The sequence below is a fragment of the Pinus tabuliformis genome, chromosome 4_2 (genome assembly GCF_031772625.1).
Source record: "Pinus tabuliformis cultivar Carrire ecotype Pingquan chromosome 4_2, CPIR1, whole genome shotgun sequence".
Classification (NCBI taxonomy): domain Eukaryota; kingdom Viridiplantae; phylum Streptophyta; class Pinopsida; order Pinales; family Pinaceae; genus Pinus; species Pinus tabuliformis.
The window spans coordinates 90,897,696-90,905,429 of NC_142304.1; the positions used below are offsets into that span (position 1 = coordinate 90,897,696).

Below are 7,734 nucleotides of genomic sequence, written 5' to 3' on the forward strand. Positions count from 1 at the left end.
TCGGTATCATCAACCTCTGATAGCCATGTTGACTGCTCACCATCAACTAGTGAAAGTGAAGTCCCAGGACAGAGAGGGAAAGCTAGATTTCCCTGTAAACTATGTGAAGGAAACCATGCCATCCACCGTTGTCCCTTCTTAGACGAGGCTAAAAGAGTTCTGGAAGATCGCCCGATTTTACGAGCGCAACTTCCTCCTGGATATCAAAAACTCCTGCCAAGTCCTTCACTAGTTGAGAACCCAGTTGGCCCGCCCAGGTGGTCAGCCGAAGCACCTATCATTGAAGATGAATCGTCTGGATCCATGCCTAACGAAAGTCAAAAGGTTGAGACGGCAGTTGACCCGGTTTTGCCTTCAGAGGCTCTATCTTCGAATGATACCATCACAAAGTAGAATAAAGACGACATCGTTAAAATTCTCTTCATCAACACAGACTCCGACGAACACGGGGGAAATGCACCCATTCCTTTATCGCAGGAAGGAAGTTCGTCAGAGCAATATCCGGCCGTCTATTCGGTCCCACCACCAAGCAACCTAGTTATCTCGTTCGACTGGAACCGACTAGGCAGACCCCGGTTGCCGGCAAGCATACCATTCAGAATTATCGTTCAAATATACATAATGGTAATGGCTGGCACTATCATTGATGAGGGGGCATCTGTGAGTATCCTTTCCTCTATTGCTTGGAAAGCGCTTGGTTCGCCAGCGCTTTTGCCTGAAATGAGAAATCTATCAGGTTTTGATAAAGGAACCAGTCAACCTTTAGGGATCCTCCCCAATGTGCCCATAACATTGAAAGGGAAGACCGTTCAAATGAACGTGATGGTTGTTCAAGGACCCTTGAATTATAACCTACTCCTTGGACGAGACTATATATATTGCATGGGAGATATAGTCTCCTCACTCTTTAGAGTAATGTGTTTTCCGCATGAAGGAAGAGTGGTCAAGCTCGTGGACCAAATTTCATTTCCCGGATCATGCATCGCAAATAGTCATATACCATCCCTAAATGGTCTCTTCACTCAAGAAATGTCTCAACCCACGATCCGTCCTCCTGATGAGTGCGAGTAATCCGCGAGGATATGACTGGAACCTAGGGGGCATGCGTCCTGGTCTGCTTCGGCAGGAAAACTTTGGGTATAGGGTAGGTTTCCGCGGGAGAATATGACTAGTCCGTACCCCGTCCGTGGTTGGAAGAGGGGTTGTTCTGGAATAAGATTCTCTTGTCAAAGTTATGTGAGAGGGCGGGTCTCGTCACTCACCTTTGTCTATTTCGGTAGACATTGCCGAGGAAGTGTTTTGTTTGAAAGATTAACGAGACAATCTTTGGGTAACCTGAAAGAGGTAAGCCTCTCTCGTTAAAACAAATGTTTTGATGGAAGAGAAGTAGAGGTAACCTTGAAACTCTGTTTTATGCCTAGGGGCATGCAAAACTTTTGGAGTGCAAGCAAGGGGCGGCTATTTATTTTTTAAATTTTTAGGTCCTTCCCTTTAAACCTGTAGGTCTAACCCTTTAAACTCGTAGGATTAGTCGTTTCCGAACTTGCATAAAGAAAGGATACGGGGCATAGCTTTGGTAAGGCGCAAGCTCCATAAAAAATGGAATCTTACATGAGACATTCTTATCATATGACTAGGTATCGAGCAGTTTTAGCACACATGATCGTTAAAAAATAAACGCAAGATCCGAGCAGTTTTAACACATAGTTCATGCTCGTTAAAAAATAAACATAAGGCCGAGCAAATGTTTCCACCCACATTTAAGCTCATTAAAAAATGAACTATCCCGGTAAATAACCACAGTGAATGTAATATCATCAGCCATTAAAGCCTTGGTCGTGTTTGCACCGTCACCTCCACTTTTCATTTGGCCTATCGTTCACCTCCATATGATTGTTTACCCATTTTGAGGAACAGCTGCGAAGAGTGATTTCACATAGCCATCCTTGTGACACTGCCGTGATTGGAAAATTCCAACCTGTACCTGGAATCAGCTGCTAACCCTGTTTATCACTCGTTCCTCAAAAGACAAGTCTTCTTTAAGCTCTTTTCAACTGACTCGTAAAATATGAAAAGATTGCCGAGTCCTTGGCCTTCTAGCTCGTTAAAGGGACAGGAAGAGCTATCCCTCCTCTAGATTTTAATCTTTTTGTACCTGAGGGATTATTGCACAAAAAGATCGAGCGCTTGTTTTGTTCGGCTCTTTAAAACTATCGAAAACTCATCCCTTCTGTATTGTTTTATACTTTTTCGGACTTAAGGGATTAGATGACGAAAAAGGACTTTTGGAGTTAACTTTATGTACCTTTTCAGACTCTCTAAAAATGAAAAGGATCGAGTTATCCTTGTTGTTAGACTCGTTAAAATCATTAAATAGCGACAAACTTGTCTTTAGACGAGAACGAGTTTCACTATCGCTAGGCTCATTAAAACATAGCGATGGGCTTGCCCGAAGGGCATGTTATAGAACAAGCATATGTTATCCTCCTCAAGCTTGACAAAAATAAAGAGGTACTGGTCAGCAATGATTGGGGAAAAATTGGGAGAAACTCAAGAAAACTTTAATGGTAGCAAGTCGCTCTTGAACATGACACTTTTCCTCCGTACCACAATCAGGTTGGGTTGTTTCATTCACCGGTCACATCCATGGTCTTGCCATACCATCCATATTTGGGGTAATGCTACCAATCCATTGCATCAGTGTCTCCATATGTTCAAGAGAAGTCATTCAGAAAAGTCAACCGTGTCCCATCCACTGCCATACATTATCCTTCATCCTTTCATGACCGCCACCCTGAATCATATGTCAAAGATCGTTTTCACCTCCATTAAATCATTAGCTCCGTTCCGTGTCACTGATGTGGGATTCATTAAGGCCCTCCTTTGACGGACCGCTTCTTGTCGACATCAGCTCATTATCCAAGAAGTTGATCTAGGAACAACCCCTTCAGTACTTTGAAGCTTGCATGCCTCAATGGCAAGTTTCTCACTTCCGGCGACAGGTATACATCAATGACCTTCGACCGAAAGATTTTGCGTGGTGTTTGACGCCAAGTCCTTTATTCACACCACGTGAATTGTACTACAGTACCTTGAGGGTCATTATCATTATCGGGGATTCCTCTCGCGCTTGTTAACGGTTTACATCATTGACCGGTAATCAAGCGATGTCTTTCCATGTTCGACTTCAGAACATTTCTCACATGGATCGACTTGTACTTAGAGTGAAGATCAAATGAGTTTGAAGACCCTGGATCTAGTTTCATCCATCCGGGCTGTGATATATATTCAGGAAAGATAAAGACATTGACATGTACATCATTGCAGCAGATAATCATCCTACTCAAAGGATGATAATTTCATCAAAATTATCAGTCTACCACCAGACGATTGTCTTTTCTATGTACAGAAAAATGAATTTATAAAGCTGAGCATGGGAATGCCCGCCTCAGCTAGATCATGAAAGCAGTATGAAAAATAATGTATTGTATTGTATCTTATTACAGGTCTCCTCTCAGCATTGGATGAACTTCGGATCGCCCTGATAAAGCATTTCACCCGATAAACAACCTCATACTTTAGGGGGCAACTGTTATAGACATTTTTGTGCCTTACAGCATTGAGCATGAAATGTCCATAATCTAAGGGATCCAAAGTCCCTAAACATGTTTTTCCTACCCCTAGAGGAACAAGGCTAACAAACCACAACAATTCACAGAAGTTCTCCACCAGAAACTGCTCAAAAACAAGTCAATTCAGGATCATTTCAGTGGCTACACTAGTTATTTGCGCTGAATGTCAAAGCCAACACTGGCTACCTGTGTTGAATGTCAAAAGGAACACTGGCTACCTGCGCTGAACGAGAGTGGACATGTGGCAAGCTCATTTCTCAAGGTGTCAAAACCCAGGAAGCTTCCAAAATGACACTTGCCTCAGGGAATTCGACTGGTGATGAGTAAGAGGTTCCAAATCTCCAAGTGGAAGCAAGAACCTCTAAGTGGAATCAAGAACTAACAGAGGGAGAGGACACTAGTCAGATCTCAAGCTGACTCATCCTCTCTCCAAACATCTATATATGGATCTCTCCTCCATGAGATCTAGAGAGGCTGGAATTTTGTTATTGCAAATAATTGCTGTTGGTTTGAGATTGAAATCATTGGGTGCTTAATGCTTTGAAGGGGGTGAAGATAGGAATTCTATTTGCTGGGAAGGAGACGCTGGATTGGAGCCCTCTGGGTTGTATCTCTTCCTGAACCTTGTTATTCATCAATAAAGCTATCTTGGTTTCTCCTATATGTTGATGTATTTTTGATGTATGATTGCATTCGTTTATTTGGTTTATTTCTAATCCTAAACTATTTATGAATGTGAATATCTATCTTTGTGTAGTGTTCTTCTCTTGTCGCAAGTAGTTGTTCTCTTGTGATCTTGTAGGAACCCATTGAAGCTGGACAAGCAAGAAGGCAAGTAGCTGTTCTCTTGTGATCTTGCATGAACCTGTTGAAGCTGGGCGAGTGAGAAGGCAAGTAGCTGTGAACTCCCAAAGAGAAGAGAGATCGGATCGAGGGACAACGGAAGACACCGGTAATTCTATTTATCTCTCTTCTTTCACATTTCATAAAGGAAGAAACCAGAATAGCTGTCCTTGTTTGTTGCTAAGGCACTGTCACACCTTAGGTGGATAGGATCATCCTGCATAGGCATTTTTCCCCACAACAACAACCACTAGAAAAAATCTCACCCAAGCAACACATCAACCACTGCCACCTTTTCGAGAGAACCAACTATGGATGCCCACACCCTTGTCCCATGCCTTCCAACGAAAAAAAGACCAAGCACCACCGCTACGAGTGAGTCTAAATTTATCCATCATATTTCCCAAGCACCGCCACTATGAATGAGTCTAAATTTATCCATTGTATTTCCCAAGCACCTCAACTACAGCAACCATGCCTGGCTGAACAGATCATCAGAAGGGCTCCCAAGAAACAAGCTTTCAAACCCCCTACAGAAACACATTATGGGAAAGAAAAAAAAAGGATGGGTGGGACAAGCACAAGCATGGATTGCAAGCACACACATGAAAAAGCAAGCGTTTCCTCAAGACAAGCAACCAACAATGTTCCTACCAAACCCCCTCCCCTAGAGACACACCACATAGTCCCACATTGCAATTGAAACCCAACCAACCTGAACCAAAAAACAAAACCCTTGCTATCAATGATCCTACCGTAGGTTCACCTACGATAACCTTTTTACGCCTTTTCCTTCCTCTAAATGATAAGGTTGAATTAACTTCTCATGACGTTGACAGCAGTGAACCACCATCGTCGACGCAATCCGAACACTTCACCAGATCATTCAATCGATAGGAGAGACGGACGGTGTGTATAAAGGGCAGGGACGTAGTCCACATGAGTTGATGTCACGTGCTTACTAGGAATTCCTCATTGAAGACCAATAATTGTAATGGTCTATCCCCATCACGATGCTATTTGAGAAGATTTCCTGATCCTCTCGAACCAGGAAGAAAAAATTGTTGGCTACATCATTGTAGCATGTGTGGGTCCAATAACATCGAAGGGCATCAAAGACCTATTATTGCCTCAAACCTCCATGGCCTAAATGACCATAGTCCCTCTAAGAAGTTGGTCACAAAGGGGAACCTCTGCATAGCTAGTTAGCAGGTTGAGGTCCCGTTCGTTATCAGAATTAACCAGACAAATCGCTCCACCAACTAAAAAGGGTCATGCACCACCACCCATAGAATCAAGAAAGAGCTCTCAATCTGTTAATTCTTACTGTGTCTAGACCTGATAAGTTTCCCCGTGTTGAGTCAAATTAAGCTGCAAGCTCCACTCCTAGTGGTACCCTTCCATCAATTACTTTAAGTTTTAGCCTTGTGACCATACTCCCCTCGGAACCTAAGCACTCTGATTTCTCAGAAGGTGCTGGCAGAGTCCTTAGAGCAACGTCTGCCGATCCCTAGTCAGCATCGTTTATGGTTGAGACTAGGACAGTATCTGATTGTCTTCAAGCCCCCAACTTTCATTCTTGATTAATGAAAACATCCTTGGAAAATTAGTTTACAGTGGTCCATGTTTCATAAATCCAAGAATTTCACCTCTAACAATGAAATACGAATGCCCCCGACAGTCCCTATTGATCATTACTCTGGTCCCGAAGGCCAACACAATAAGACCAGACTCCTATCATGTTATTCCATACTAATGTATTCAAAGCATAAGCTTGCTTTGATCACTCTAATTTTTTCAAAGTAATAGCATCAGAGTCGTGACCCAGCCAATTAAGGCTAGGAGCATGCTGCCGACAAAAGGGACGAAAGGGCAGGTGCACACCAAGTAGGCAGATTGACCTTTATGACCTAAGATCCAAATACAAGCTTTTTAACTGCAACAACTTAAATATAAGCTATTGGAGCTGGAATTACCGCGGCTACTGGCACTAGACTTGCCCTCCAATGGATCCTTGTTAATGGATTTAGATTGTACTCATTCCAATTACCAGACTTGATGAGCCCAGTATTGTTATTTATTGCCACTACCTCCCCATGTCAGCATTGGGTAATTTGTGCGCATACTGCCTTCCTTGGATGTGGTAGCCGTTTCTCAAGCTCCCTCTCTGGAATCGAACCCTAATTCTCCGTCAATTGTCACCACCATGGTAGGCCTCTATCCTACCATCGAAAGTTGATCGGGAAAAAATTTGAATGAAGCATCGCCAGCACAAGGGTTGTGCGATCCATCAAGTTATCATGATTCACTGGAGAAGTGGGCAAGCTCAGGCCAGCCTTTTATCTAAAAAATGCATCCCTTCCAAAGAGTCAGGACTTGGTGCATGTATTAATTCTAGAATTACTATGTTTATTTGAGTAGTATGGTACCATAAAAAAACTATAACTGATTTAACGAGCCATCCGCCGTTTCACAATCTGAATTAGTTCATACTTAGACATGCATGGCTTAATCTTTGAGACAATCATATGACTACTGGCAAGATCAACCAGGTAGCACCCTCCCACTTCAAAGGGCATTTCGGGCACTCTCTTATGAAGAGCTAACCTAAACACCCATCAAGTCAAAGAGATATCAAAATATAATGTAAAACTTTTATGCCTTGCACCTCTTGCATCCCAAGAAGGAAGAAAACGCAACATGACAAGGACATGGCAAACAAATGGGTAGACTTGCCGAGCCACAATGCACCAAGGCCACTTCAGAGTTTGCAACCATGCCCCAACCAACAAGAAAATGAGCGATCACTCACCCACTCCCTTAGAAATGCCTCTAAAATCCTCCACGCCCTGCATCGGGGCCACCTATGAGTCCACCCAGATAGTAGCAATGTTGGACCTTGATCTCCTAATCTCCTATGGTAGCCTCGATGCAAAGGAAATAAATGGAGAACAACCAACCACACAACCTCTATATTATAAATGAGCCCCAACCCTCCCCACCCTGCACCGAGGCCACCTAGGAATCCACCTAGACAACAGCAATGATGGACCTCAATCTCTCGATCGCCTGCGATAGCCTCAATGCAAAGGAAAAGGAAGGAAATAAAAAGAGGACGACCGACCACAAATCCTATCATAGAGATGACATACAAACCTCCCCACCCTGCACTGATGCCACCTAGGAGTCCACCCAAACAACAACAACAGTGGACCTCAATCAGATGATGGCTTGCAACAGCCTCGACACAAAGGCAAGG

General features: G+C 43.3%; 1 pseudogene; it reads right to left on the reverse strand.

Annotated features, from left to right (window-relative positions):
• Positions 1 to 5,218: 5,218 nt before the first annotated feature.
• On the reverse strand, positions 5,219 to 7,030 carry LOC149168412 (18S ribosomal RNA; annotated as a pseudogene).
• Between the last annotated feature and the right edge of the window lie 704 nt (positions 7,031 to 7,734).